This window comes from Sesamum indicum, linkage group LG11, assembly GCF_000512975.1.
Source record: "Sesamum indicum cultivar Zhongzhi No. 13 linkage group LG11, S_indicum_v1.0, whole genome shotgun sequence".
In the NCBI taxonomy this organism is placed as follows: domain Eukaryota; kingdom Viridiplantae; phylum Streptophyta; class Magnoliopsida; order Lamiales; family Pedaliaceae; genus Sesamum; species Sesamum indicum.
The window spans coordinates 2311274-2324883 of record NC_026155.1 but is presented as its reverse complement, the minus strand read 5'-3'; the positions used below and the strand labels follow the sequence as shown (position 1 = coordinate 2324883).

At 38.2% G+C, this 13610-nt stretch overlaps 1 pseudogene; it reads right to left on the bottom strand.

The window, feature by feature from the left end:
• Positions 3973 to 12358, bottom strand: LOC105173273 (annotated as a pseudogene).

Below are 13610 nucleotides of genomic sequence, written 5' to 3'. Positions count from 1 at the left end.
AATGTTCCACATAAATATTCATTTTTCAAGAAAATAAATAAAAATTAAGAAAAATGCGTACGAGACAAGTTAATGAGCAAAGAAAAGTATACAATGAAAGGATTAAGCCCATTGACAACATAAAATATTTTTCATGAGATTGATATATGTGAACTATATGAAGTATGTTTGTATAGTCAAATTTGTTCCTATTACATAGGTGTAACTAGCATCTTATATACTGCATCACCTATTCAGATCGTTAAAATTTCGATCGAACCGTTAAATATGATTAAATACACAAAACACTACATACAATGAAGTGTTAGACATTTTTGTTACATGGATATTGAGATATTGTATCTGGTTTGTGATTAGCGATATTTAAAGTGCAACATTTAATTAGACTATGTGATTTTAAATCAGATGATAACTCCACAAATTATCACGATTTTATAACGATTTAATCTTCATTTTTAAGCCAAAACATTCCTAATCATGTGAATTTATTGCGTATCCATCTAAAGAGGGATGATATAGGATAAAGATGGAAAAATCGAGCTAAAATCGGAAATTGAAGGCACCAAAAAGGGAAGAAAAGATTTCAAGACAGATTTGCGGGATTGACTAAACGTGCCCATGCTCAGTGATTTGGTCAACGTGGATGAAGAAAGGAAAGGCATGATTTCCGCAAGAGAAAAAAGGAATAATGTGCTTAGATTTGGAAAGGATTCCTTAAAATATGTTATTTGTGATTTATTTACCTTTTCAAAATTAATTATGTACTTATCCCCCCTACGTCTAGATTCATAGGAGACTTTTATTATAAATAGTAGGGTATCTTCATTTGAGGATGATCTTGGAATTCAATAGAATACTTTATTTTCATTTGCTTATTCCACTCTCTCTTTTAGTTTTAATTTATAGCCGGAGTTAATGAAATTCCACTTTTTAGTGTGTTATTCCATTAACATGTTCGGCTAAGTTCTCTATTTTCTGGTTAAGGTTATGGTAAGTGCTTGATTCATATCATATTGTAAGATCTAATCTGCTCCTTTTTACACTTGTTAAATGAATATTCATGCTATTCTCCGTGCTTTTATTACAAACGTCTGATTTTTGAATAATATGGCCATTTGTTGATTATCAAGAAGGTTTGCTTAACTAATTGGACTTTACAAATCCGTGTAATTATTTGTTTAGTTCAATGCTTAGAAGCAACGTAGCATGATTAATTATGTCATAGTAATTAGATCATGCATTCCCCATACATAACTAATTATCCTAATTTTTTTTTTCAAAAATTTGTCAAAAAATTTTCAAGTCAAATAAAAGAAAAGGAATAATTTTCACAAGGCTCATTCCTCAAAAGTTTTTGATCAAGCATATTTCCATCAAGCCTCAAGCACAAAAAGAAAACTATCCCTTCAAGCAATTTCAACAACCATGTTCAACAACCAACAAGAGCAACAATCATTATCAATAAGCAACCAACAACAACTAATTCAACAAGTATGCTCAACAACAATACCCCCGCACTTAAAATCCATATTGCCCTCAATGTGGACCATGACATGCATCTCAACAATTATAATTAAAATGAGAGAGTTTAAGGAAGCGTCCCTGAGTGCATGCCGCGAAGAGCTCATGGTGTGGGTGGTTGCCTTGGTGTTAGCCTGATGTGCTCAAATAAGCCCATTAAATTGGTTTCTATTCGTGTGATTTTTTGAGCAATGTCATCTAAGATTGTTTGTTGTGGATTTGGTGGCGGTTGTGGTATTGCCGTATTGGTTTCCTCCCATTGCTTTGTTACTTCATTGTTTTCTTCTCCTTCCTCATCAGTTTCTTCATCCTCATCCTCATCATCTCCAGCATTGCTTTCTTCTTCCTCAGTGTCTACATCCTCGTTTGAGTCATTGCTGTGAGGTGGTCTTGAAGTGGAAGGTGCATCTCCAGTAGGTGACCATCCTGCATCCACAAACTCAAAAAGACTACCATTCCTAGTGACAAGGCCTATCCGTGTTAAACTAGCCATGTCTAATGGTTCCAATTCACAAGTAAATATGGAGGGTATGGAGAGAAGGGCAAAAAACACTAAGATTTATTGCAATTAAAGTAATGTACGAACCAAGAATTAAAGCACGATTTGGGTTAAGGGATGATTTAAATTGCATAGCCAACCAAAATCCAAGATTAACTTTAATTCCGTGTAACATACACCACAAAAAGAACAATTCAGCTTTAGAGCAAATTCCAGATGTATCTCTACGACCGAAAAAATTGAAAGCTAGGAAATGGTGAGCATACTTGAGCACTGGGTTTTTCAAGTAATGGATTTTCGATCTACTTGGATGATATGCAAGTGAATCAGTAGATAGTTTATGCCATTCTTTGATAGGATTAAAATCCTCACAGTAATCACATAAAGAATTAATGTAATCATGAGTGCGTGTATTTTCAGTAGTTGTGAAACCCAGTGCAATATTGAACGCAGTTAAAGACATGGAAAAGTGTCGTCCCATCAAACGAAATTTAACTACTCCTGGCATGTCTAACGTGTGTGATAATGGAGTAGTAAATTCATAAGTGGTGTAGAATTCTCTCGTGAGTTCAATATAAGTATGCTCAGTGCAATTAAAGAAACATTGCCAGCCAATATTCTCGATCAGTAACTTACTACTCTCAATAGCATGCAAACTACGTAAAGTATCAGTGTGCACTATTTTGCATGGCAGAATATTACGAGTGCTGAGTAGTGTGTACTGATCCTTTGCCGCGCAGGTTGTGAATTTGAGGTTCCCGCTAAGAGCTTCTGATGATGGTGGAAGTACGCTTGGGCAGCGTGTGCTACGGGAAGGGGATCCTGATCTGGAGGAGGACCCTTCTTCTCGGCTTCTTTTCCGGCTACTCATCTTAAATCAATTGAAGAAAAAAAATAAAGCAGATAAAATAGAAATTAGGAGAAGAAGTAGAAAGAAGAAGAACCATGCACCACAGAGACTATTTTGGAGCAATAGTGACACCGGTGACGTCGAGGTTGTGGCTGGGTTTTCCTGGTGAAGTGGTGGCGGAGATAGACGGTGAGAGAGATCGAGGCTATTTGGAGTAGTGACGTGGCACAGCGGTGGATTTAGCAGGTGGCGGAACAACGATATGGGTTGGTGGGAACGGAGAGGGAGAAATTGAGCGACGGTGACGTGAGATAGGTGACAGAGGCGGAACTGGTGATTTCAAGACGGGAGTGAGATAGCAACGGTGAGAGAGAACGGCGGCAAATGGAGGGAAACCGAGTGATGGTGACACACGACGGTGATGATGGCTGAGCGACGGCGACACTGGGATAGAAGACGGCGATGTGGGTTGTCGGTTTCGGCTGCGAGCTGCTGCTATGGAGTGGTGATGGTGATGGCACGACGATAGGCTGCGGCGGCGATGGGTTTCAGGCGGCGGTGAGCGATTTCAGGTGAGATGGCGTCGGCGTGGCTGTTGAGAGAGGTAAGTGGTAGGTGAGGTTGCTGTGAAAGAAAGTGAGAGAGAGATAGTCAATGAAGTGTTTTGAAAAGATGAAGATGTGGTCATAGATTTTGACCAACTTTACCTTTTCTATTGAATTTTTGATTTTTCGATTGTTTTTTTAAATTTATGAAAATTAAATAAAAAAGGAAAGTAAATGAGGGTTGGTGATGTGAATTAACAGCCTACAAAGTTTCACTAAGCGTGGGCACGCTTAAAGGAAACTTCAAATCTGTTTTGGTGAAGTGAGCCAAACGGATTAGAAAGATCCTTTAAGCGTGGGCACGCTTAATGAAATCAGCAAATCTATCCGGTTTGGCTTTCCAAACAGATTTGGATCTTCATTAAGTGTGGGCATGCATTGCAAAACTTCAATAGAAACACTAAAATCAAAAGAGTAAGGAAGCATAGAAATTTCATGGGTTGTCTCCCATGCAGCGCCTTTCTTTAACGTCTTTGGTTAGACTGAGAGAGGTATATTCAGGTGAAGGTGGGCTCCACAAGTTGAATTTTCTCAATTATTGGTGCTTGAAAATCCTCGTAGAAAGGCTTTAGCAGATCTCCATTCACCTTGAACACCTTATGAGTTGTGGGACTCTTAATTTCAACTGCGCCATGAGGGAAAACATTAGTAACAACAAAAAGTCCTATCCATCGAGAACGCAACTTATCTAGGGACACTTTAAGCTTAGAATGAAAGAAGAGAACTTTTTGCCCAACAACGAATTCTTTTCGAGAAATAGTGCGGTCATGGAATGCTTTGGCTTTTTCCTTGTAGATTTTTGATTTCTCATAACCGTCATTCCGTAATTTCTCAAGTTCTTGTATTTGCAACTTTCTTTGCCCTCCCGCTTCATCCATTGCCAAATTGAATTGCTTGATTGCCCAATATGCCCTATGCTCAAGTTCGACAGGGAGGTTACAAGATTACCATAAACCAAACGATATGGAGACATACCTATGGGAGTCTTATATGCTGTACGATAAGCCTAAAGTGCGTCATCCAAGCGTGTACTCCAATCCTTTCGGTTAGGATTCACTGTTTCTCGAGTATGAATTTGATCTCTCGATTGGAGACTTTCGCTTGGCCATTCATTTGGGGGTGGTAGGCAGTCGAGATTCGATGAGTGATATTGTATTTCTTGAACAATGTCTCGACCACCTTGTTGCAAAAATGTGTCCCTCAGTCGCTCATGATTGCTCTTGGCATACCAAATCTAGAGAAAATATTAACCTTGACAAATTTCACAATAGTTTTAGCATCATCGGCTCGAGTGGCCTTTGCCTCTACCCATTTGGACAAATAATCTACTCCTAAAATGATGCAAGACTTGCCAAAACAAGAGAGGAAGGGGCCTATAAAGTCGATTCCCCACACATCAAACACTTCACACACAAGTATCTGGGAAAGGGGCATTTGATTACGATGGCCAAGGTTTACCACTTTTTGGAAATTTTCACATAATTTACAAAATAGGTATGCATCTTGTAACATATTTGGCCAAAACAAGCCGCATTCTAGCACTTTTCGTGCCGTCCTTTTTGGTCCAAAATGACCTCCACGTGCATATGAATGACAAAACTCAAGAATGGAGGGGATTTTAGTTTCAGGAACGCACCTTCGAATGATTTGATCCAAACAAAATTTCCATAAATAGGGCACATCCCACACATAGTATTTGGCATCGCTTTTGATTTTGTCTTTTCTTACTCTAGTCAACTCTCGTGGTAGAATACCGGTAACTAAGAAATTAACTATATCAGCGTACCATGGGGTGACTCCTTGAATGGTGTGAAAATGTTCGTCCGGGAACTCATCATTTAGAGGTGGTGGGTTTTCATCGGTGACCAATTGGCTAAGATGGTCAGCTACGAGGTTTTTCGCTCATTTGTTGTCTTTAATCGTCAGATCAAATTCTTGCAGCAGCAGTATCCATCTTATAAGTCGTGGTTTTGCCTCTTTCTTTGACAACAGGTATCTCAACGCTGCATGATCAGAATACACAACAACTTTAAATCCAAGTAAATAATGGTGAAATTTTTCTGAAGCAAAAACAACAGCCAAAAGTTCTTTTTTCGTTGTTATGTAATTGCTTTGAGCGCTGTCCAACATTCGTGAGGCATAATATATCACGTGGGGATATTTTCCAATTTTTTGGCCTAGGACAGCCCAATGGCGTGATTACTGGCGTCACACATTATCTCAAAAGGATGGTTCCAGTCAGGGGGACGAATCACCGATGCTGATGTTAGGGAGTCCTTTAACTTGTCAAAGAAACTTCCACACAAGCCTCATCAAACTTAAAATTTGCGTCTTTCTACAGTAGCGCACATAATGGTTGGGCGATTTTCGAGAAGTCCTTTATAAAGCGTCGATAAAACCCTGCATGTCCAAGAAAATAATGAATCTCCCGCACACTAGCGGGGTAAGACAAGGATTTTATAACGTCTATTCTAGAGCTATCTACTTCTATACCCCTAGAAGACACGATATGCCCTAGAATTAAACCTTGATCTACCATGAAATGGCATTTTTCATAATTCAGAATGAGGTTTTTTTTTTTATGCACCTTTCAAGTACTTTAGTCAATTTTTTCAAACAATCTTCAAATGAGTTTCTGTAAACAGTAAAATCATCCATGAAAACTTCAATAAATTGCTCAACAAAGTCAGAAAAAATACTAACCATACATCTTTGAAAGGTATCGGGTGCGTTGCACAAACCAAATGGCATTCTCTATAGGCGAAAGTTCCAAATAGGCATGTGAATGTTGTTTTCTCTTGATCTTCCGGCGTCGTTGGAATTTGATGGAAACCTGAATATCCATCAAGAAAACAATAATGAGAATGACTGCCTAACCTTTCTAACATTTGATATATAAATGGGAGTGGAAAATGATCTTTCTTAGTGGCTGCATTAAGCTTTCTATAGTCAATACAAACTCGCCACCCATTTTGAACACGTGTGGGTACTAAATTTTCAACAGAATTTTTGGCTACAGTGATACCTGTTTTCTTGGGCACTACTTGAGTCGGACTTACCCATTCGCTATCAGAAATTAATCGAGGAGTTTCAAGATCTCCTTCTTTACCACTTCCATCATCAAAGGGTTCAGTCGGCGTTGGGCTTCCCTTGAAGGTTTAGTGCCTTCCTCTAGGAGTATTCTGTGCATGTAAATCGAAGGACTTAAACCTTTAATGTCGGTGATAGTCCACCCAATGGCTTCTCGGAACTCGCAAAGCACTCGAATCAATTTTTCCTCCTAAAGATTAGTGAGTTTGCTTGAAATGATTACCGGTAATGTTTTGTTTTCCCCCAAGAAGGCGTACTTAAGGTATTTTGGCAACTCCTTGAATTTCAATACGGGCACCTGCAATATAGGGGGAACAATTTTGGTGTGAGAATACGGTAATTCGATGAAAGCAACATTGTGAGGTAAAGTTCGAAAAGCTTCAAGTTCAAGGACAGTGTCACCGATGTTCGGATCTATAATCATATTTTCTTCCAAAATTTTTGCTTTCTCTAACGTGAGGCTTTCTTCCAATGCGTTCCTCGTCGTCAGTTGCTGTGGAATCCTGCACAAGAGGGTCAAAGATATCTACAAGAAGGGCGGTAGGTAAATCAGTCGGATACCTCATGGAGATGTTGAATCTTATGATTTCACCGTCGAATTCCATGGTGAGACTTTCATTGTGCACATCAATTTTTGTTCTAGCTGTCCTGAGGAACAATCATCCTAGCAAGATTGATGTGAAATTGGGGGAGTTGTCCTCCCTCATATTCAACACGTCAAAGTCAGTGGGAAGCACCAATTCATTTACATGTACTAGAATATCTTCCAAGACTCCTTCAGGGTGGATTATAGAGCGATCTGCAAGTTGGATGACTACCCCTGTTTCCTTTAAGGGACCAACATTTAAGGGCTCAAAAATGGTGAGGGGCATAACATTTATAGAAGCTCCAAGGTCACACATAGCCCTCTTTATTCCAATCACACCAATTTTACAAGGTATAGAAAACGTACTTGGGTCCTTGCATTTTAGGGTAGTTTTCGTTGGAGAATTGCAGAAACATTATGTCCCATACTTACCCGTTCATTTCCTTTGAGTTTTTCTTTGCTAGTGCACAGTTCTTTGAGGAATTTCGCGTAGCGGGGTATTTGCTTGATGACATCGAGTAAAGGGATATTTACCTCCACTTTGCAGAACGTCTAAAAAATCTCTTTTTCTTTCTCTTCCTTCTTTGCTTTGGTGAATATTTCTAGGAATGGTGGTCTAGTTACCAAAGGCTTCGGATGGTCCTCTTCGGGTTCGGCTTGTTCTTGTTGGACCTCAATTTCTTTTCACAGCGTGCCCATGTTTAGTACCATCTTCGTTCACATTTTCCTGCAACTCCTTTCCACTACGAAGCACAATAGCACTAGCTTTTTGTCCAGGGTAATGACAGATTGAGAAGGTAGCTTACCTTGAGATTCTAGTTTCCTAACAAACGACGCTAGTTGGCTGATTTGAGATTCCAGATTTTGGATGCTCGTTTGGGTCAGCTATTGAAACTGTTGTGCTTGTTGTTGGAATTATTGTCTATTGGTCACTAGTGCTTTCGTCATGTCTTTGAGAGGTAGACTAGGTGTGGGATTAGGCTGGGGATGTGGTGGCCTTAATTGGGGTCTTTGAAAGTTTTGGTGTTGGTTACTATAAGTCAGATTCGGATAATCTCTCCATCCGGGATTGTATGTGTTGGGGAAAGGATCATATCTTCTCTGTTGTTGTCCAGTGAATCCTCCTATGGCATCGGCATGCTCGGTGGTTGATTCTTGAAGAGTTGGGAACATGTCAATGGCATGCCCCGTTAAAGCGCAAATACCACATGCTTTAACTTGTTGATGTTTGTCTACAATACTTTTTCAACAAGGGATGTGAGTTTATTTAAACAATCTTCAAGAGTACTTACCTCATTACTTCTCCTTGGTGGATCATCGTATCTAACCCCAAACTGTTGCATGTTGGATGCCATAATTGAAATCAGGTTATGCGCTTCGGTAAGGGTTTTATTGAACAATGCTCTCCACTTGCTGCATCTATCAATTTCCTATCCATGGTTGATAGACCTTCATAGAAGTACTGGATCAACAGGTAGTCCAGGATCTGATGATGGGGGCAACTTTCCACTAGTTGATTGAATCTTCCCCAATATTCGAAAAGACTCTCTCTTACAAATTGACGAATCCCGCTGATCTCCTTCCAGATTGTTGTGGCTCTTGAGGCAGGCAAATATTTCTCAAGAAATTGTCTCTTGAGATCATTCCGTGCTGTAATGGATCCCGGAGGTAGAAAGTACAGTCAATCCTTCGCTTGGTCGGCAAGAGACAAGGGGAATGCTCTCAGTTTGACTTGTTCCTCGCTTATACCTTGTGGTTGCATTCCGGAACATACCACATGGAATTCCTTCAGATGTTTGCGTGGAACTTCACCTGCGAGACCATGAAAAGTGGGAAGTAAATGAATTAATCCAGATTTCAGTTCAAAGTTTATCTCCAAGTTTGGGTACTCAATGCACAGTGGCTGCTGGTTCAGATCGGGCGACGTCATATCCATGATCGATCTTTCAGGAATCAAAGTCATTTCTTCTCCGAATTCGCTCGAGAACTCCGCGAATTCTAAAGCTATGTCTTTTCCATCTTCATAGGGAGCGGATGTTCCTTTCGATTGTTTCTTAGTCTCCCAACGAAGTCTTCGTGTGGTCTTCTCGATTTCGGGGTTGTATTCTAATTTACCTGTACGAGAAGACCTTGGCATTAATGGTGATAAAAATCAAGTACCAAAAATAATAAAGAAATCTACTTAGAAACGCCATTCCCGGCAACGACGCCAAAATTTGGTGCTAGAGGAAGGGCTATGTTAATATATTAAATCTTGTGCACGTTCCCAAGGTTATCTGTTAATTAAGGATCTAGCCAACAGTCGTACCTTGGCTGACGAAAAGGTAAGAAAATGTAAGGTGTTAGGTCGTACCAGCACTATAACTGATTTATTTTTTTATACAAGTGTTATTTCTTTGCATCAATGATCAACTCACAAGAATCAAGCATGAACCCGACCTTAACCGGAAAAGCTTTCTTCTATATTCTCACCAAGTAAATTTTGATTACTTTTTAGTTTATTTAGTTTTCAATTATTTCTTTTTATCATCAATCTCCCCTATTATTTTTTTTTTCTTCAAGAAATCAACTTATAATCAGTCTCTCTGGAATCGACCCTACTCCCACTTTCACAGGCGTAGTAGGAATTATTTTTGGTGATCTCGACACCCACCATCAGACTATTAGATATATATTCAAATAGATAAAATCTTATACATGTTTAAATTTAGAATTAATTTGGCTCGCGAATGTTGAGATATCATAATCGGAATGTATATTAGGCAATTTTTTTAACACAATTTGGAATAGTTACTTTATATATTTGGAACCGTTCATGATAATTAATAATTAGGAATGGTTACTGAGTGGAGTTAGGAATGGTTTATTTAAAAATATAATTAGGAATGGTGTTGTACACATAACCGTTCCAAGTTGTAATTTTTCCAGTTTTTTTTTCATAGGCGCCAAATGGAATTATTTCGGAACTTCTCTTGGAACGGTCAAATTGAAATAACCATTCCAATGTTTGAAATTATCTCTTTCTTTTTTGTCCTAATGAAAAAATGTTCAAAAATTATTTTAAAAATGTATAATTAACTGAATGAATAAACTTAAAATTTTCCATTACAAATAGGAGAAATAACTAAACACTAAACACTCAATCATAATTGTCTTCATCGGTCTCATAATCCTCATCAAAGTTATCTTCGTCATATTCATCATTAGATTTTCCATTTGCCAAGCGGAATGTACTTGCTCCATGTTGATATGCCATAGATTGATCAATGACTAATTGTATATCATTTGGATCATACAGGTCGTACGTTTTGATGGAAAAGAAAGAATCTCTTTTACATATCCCACTAGTTTATCAATTTTCTTGAAATGATAAAAAGAAGGATATCCCCTCATACACCCGTAAAAGCTTCATCTAATGAACTCTTCAACCCTTGGGTTTATATCAACAAACAAAAAGAAATAAATTTCAACGAGGAGTTTCTAAATCGAATTGAAGCTCTCGACAAAAAATCTATTTCTTTGAATATACTCAAAACAAGGACTGTGTAATGATGATTCTATTGATTGTCTGTAACAATTTCCAGAGTAGGTATGGTTTGCTCTAGCTGAAATGCTACTTTGATCCATCGAGAGTTATCAATTATTTTTCGAACTTTGGTTTTGCATACAGTCATCCAGTTAGCTTTGTCTCTCTTCATGCTCGGTTGTTGGTGTAGTATACTTGTACTGTTTGTTGTGCTAGGATGAATGGTTCATCATTTTGGTATACCAATTTGAAACTTACATTAACGAGGTGATAACAAGGATGTATTTTCATACTTCTTGTAGGATCGACCCAACGACACTTGAGCAAAATGATGTGCATGTTTGGAATAAGTTGGTAATCTAACTAAATTATCTCTTCAAATATCTCATAAAAGTTACTGTTCGTGTCTTTATATGATGAGCTTTTCATGCACACCCCACGATTCATAGTTGAATTTCCTACATTCTGACGTTCAGTGTGGAAATTGTGACAATTCATGAAGTAATATGAGAATGATGTCACCTCAATGATAGGACCCCAATAATGCAACTTCAACAGCTCGTTGTCTGTGTAGTTCAATTTGAAATTCACATAGCAGAGAAAATTGACAAATGATCATTTTTCACAGTTATAATATAATTGATTAGGTTTGACACTTACCCGACATTTGAACCAATCCTTGAATTCGGTTGCTACTAGTAGATCAATATTGGGGTCCTATGAATGGTGGTGCTCTTATAGCTCATTCAAGAGTGAGTTGTATTTTATAAAAAAAAAAAAAGAATACATATAAATATATATGTTCAAACTCCTAATAAGATTTGAAAAAACTATTGCTATCCATACACTTACTCGTAGTATGGCGTGACCACTTCACGGTTGCACAAAATGTACGTTGCGATTATGTGACGCTCTGAACTACTGAGTTGCCTCTTCTTTGAGGCACCACTTGCTTGGCAAGAATGGTTGAAAATACATCGGTGGAATACAATTATCATTGCTTGTGAGATCGTCGTTTCTACGAGCCTGCTTTGCTCCCAAAGAATCGGTAACTTGAAGTAGTGGGAAGTGAATAGGCTTATTTCTTCGATAAGGTATGCCTTCACAATTAACTCCTTGATGTGTGCTTCGTTTTTCAGCTTCTTCTTCAAATTGTGGAGGAATCTATTCGTATGAATATTTATTAGAAAAACAGATGGCACTAGAACTATTAAAAAACAACTACAATTTCTCGGCGTATCCCTTGACCTGTCGAGGGAGTCACCTGATGAGGAACACTATTGTACTATTATTTTTCTCCTTTTACTGAAACTTACATTTCCTAAAAAAAAAAATTACAATTTCTCGTGTATCTCTCAAATGGGTACATCCACCTGTATTGTAGGGGCCCTTCCATGCGCGGCTCATATGGCAGGTGAACAATTAGGTTCTCTATTAAGTCGAAGAAAGCTGGAGAAAATATTTCTCGAGTTTTCACAGATGGTCGGGACACTACCTTTCAATTCCTATAGCTTGTTGACATCTAAGTGGTTGAGCATAGAATCTAGAATAGAAGGCTCACCTCCGTCAACGCACTCCACACATGCTGAGGAAGCGTTTCATAGAAGGCAACCGAGATCATCTTCTCCATGAATATGTGATGGTTATGACTCTTCATATTATGCATTCCCGGCTCCTTCATGTCGACGCAATGGGCCAGATTCATCAATAAACTTAAGAACACGAACTCATTCACACATTCTCCTCTTCTGGTCTTTTTTCAGGGTATATACGACTTTGGGCATCACATTCGACCACTTTTCATCCACCCTAAGCTCTGGTCAATTACATATAATCTTAAGGTCCTTCCATGCATTTAAATTATCCTTCGTTTTTCCCTTTATGTCCTTCAAAGGTATTGAATATATTGTCCAATATATTCTTTTCAATGTTCATGATTTCAAGATTGTGCCGTATCAATGTGCATGTCGTTTCAGTTGTTGGTCATATAGTCATGTGCTTGCCAACTGGTATCCTCTGCTTTGTGGATATTGGTTTTTCTATCATCTTCCGCCAACAATCTTCCTTTTGATTTTTTACATTTTGAGGTTTTTACCTCGTCTACTGAAAATCCTTTCTTTTACCATTTTCAGGTTTCTTTTGTGTTATGCGAACTTTTGTTTTTCGAACAAGGATTTTCTTATTTTTCATCGCAAGGATATATGTGGTTATTTCTGCCCAACATGCATCATGTAGCATGCCTTATTTCTTGTAGCCTCTGTTACAGGTAACTTATTCTCTCATACAAGTATCCTTTTCTTTTCGAACAAGCTTTCTACAAACTAGGTGCTCTTTCCTATATCATGAAGATTAATAGGAATGATCCATTGAATTTGTTTGAAAATATTTTAAATAGATACTTAACTTTGTCCATCTTTGTGAGATTGACCCAGAATCCCCAAGCTCTCCTAGTGGATATTTCATCTTCACTTTAGGATGATACCTGGGGAGCTTTTCCTGTAGCAGCTTTGACTTTGTTGAATGCTATCATGTCAAATTTAAGCAACTTGATAAAATGGAATGCCAGATGAGATCATTTCCCTGCTATTTTTGAAACCGCTGAAATGAACTTAAGGTCCAAAATATCTCCTTATTTTAAGTGGGAATTGTTGTGTCATGCATCATATACTGCCCTACTAATCTATTTTGGAAATTTTGAGATCTTCAGAGTCCTAGTGAGGTAATATGAATCGTGGCTAGTGCTCCAAATTCATACCATTCTCGAACCTCTTCTGGTTTTGACTCTTCAAGCATCTAGATCCAATTATATTTTTCGAATGCATCTATTATGGTCTTGCTTGTGTTGACTCCTATACGGGAATCCAGTTTTTTCCACATTCTTCGATACACCTGCCAAGCAGAAACAAAATATATAGAACCGTCAGTATTAACCT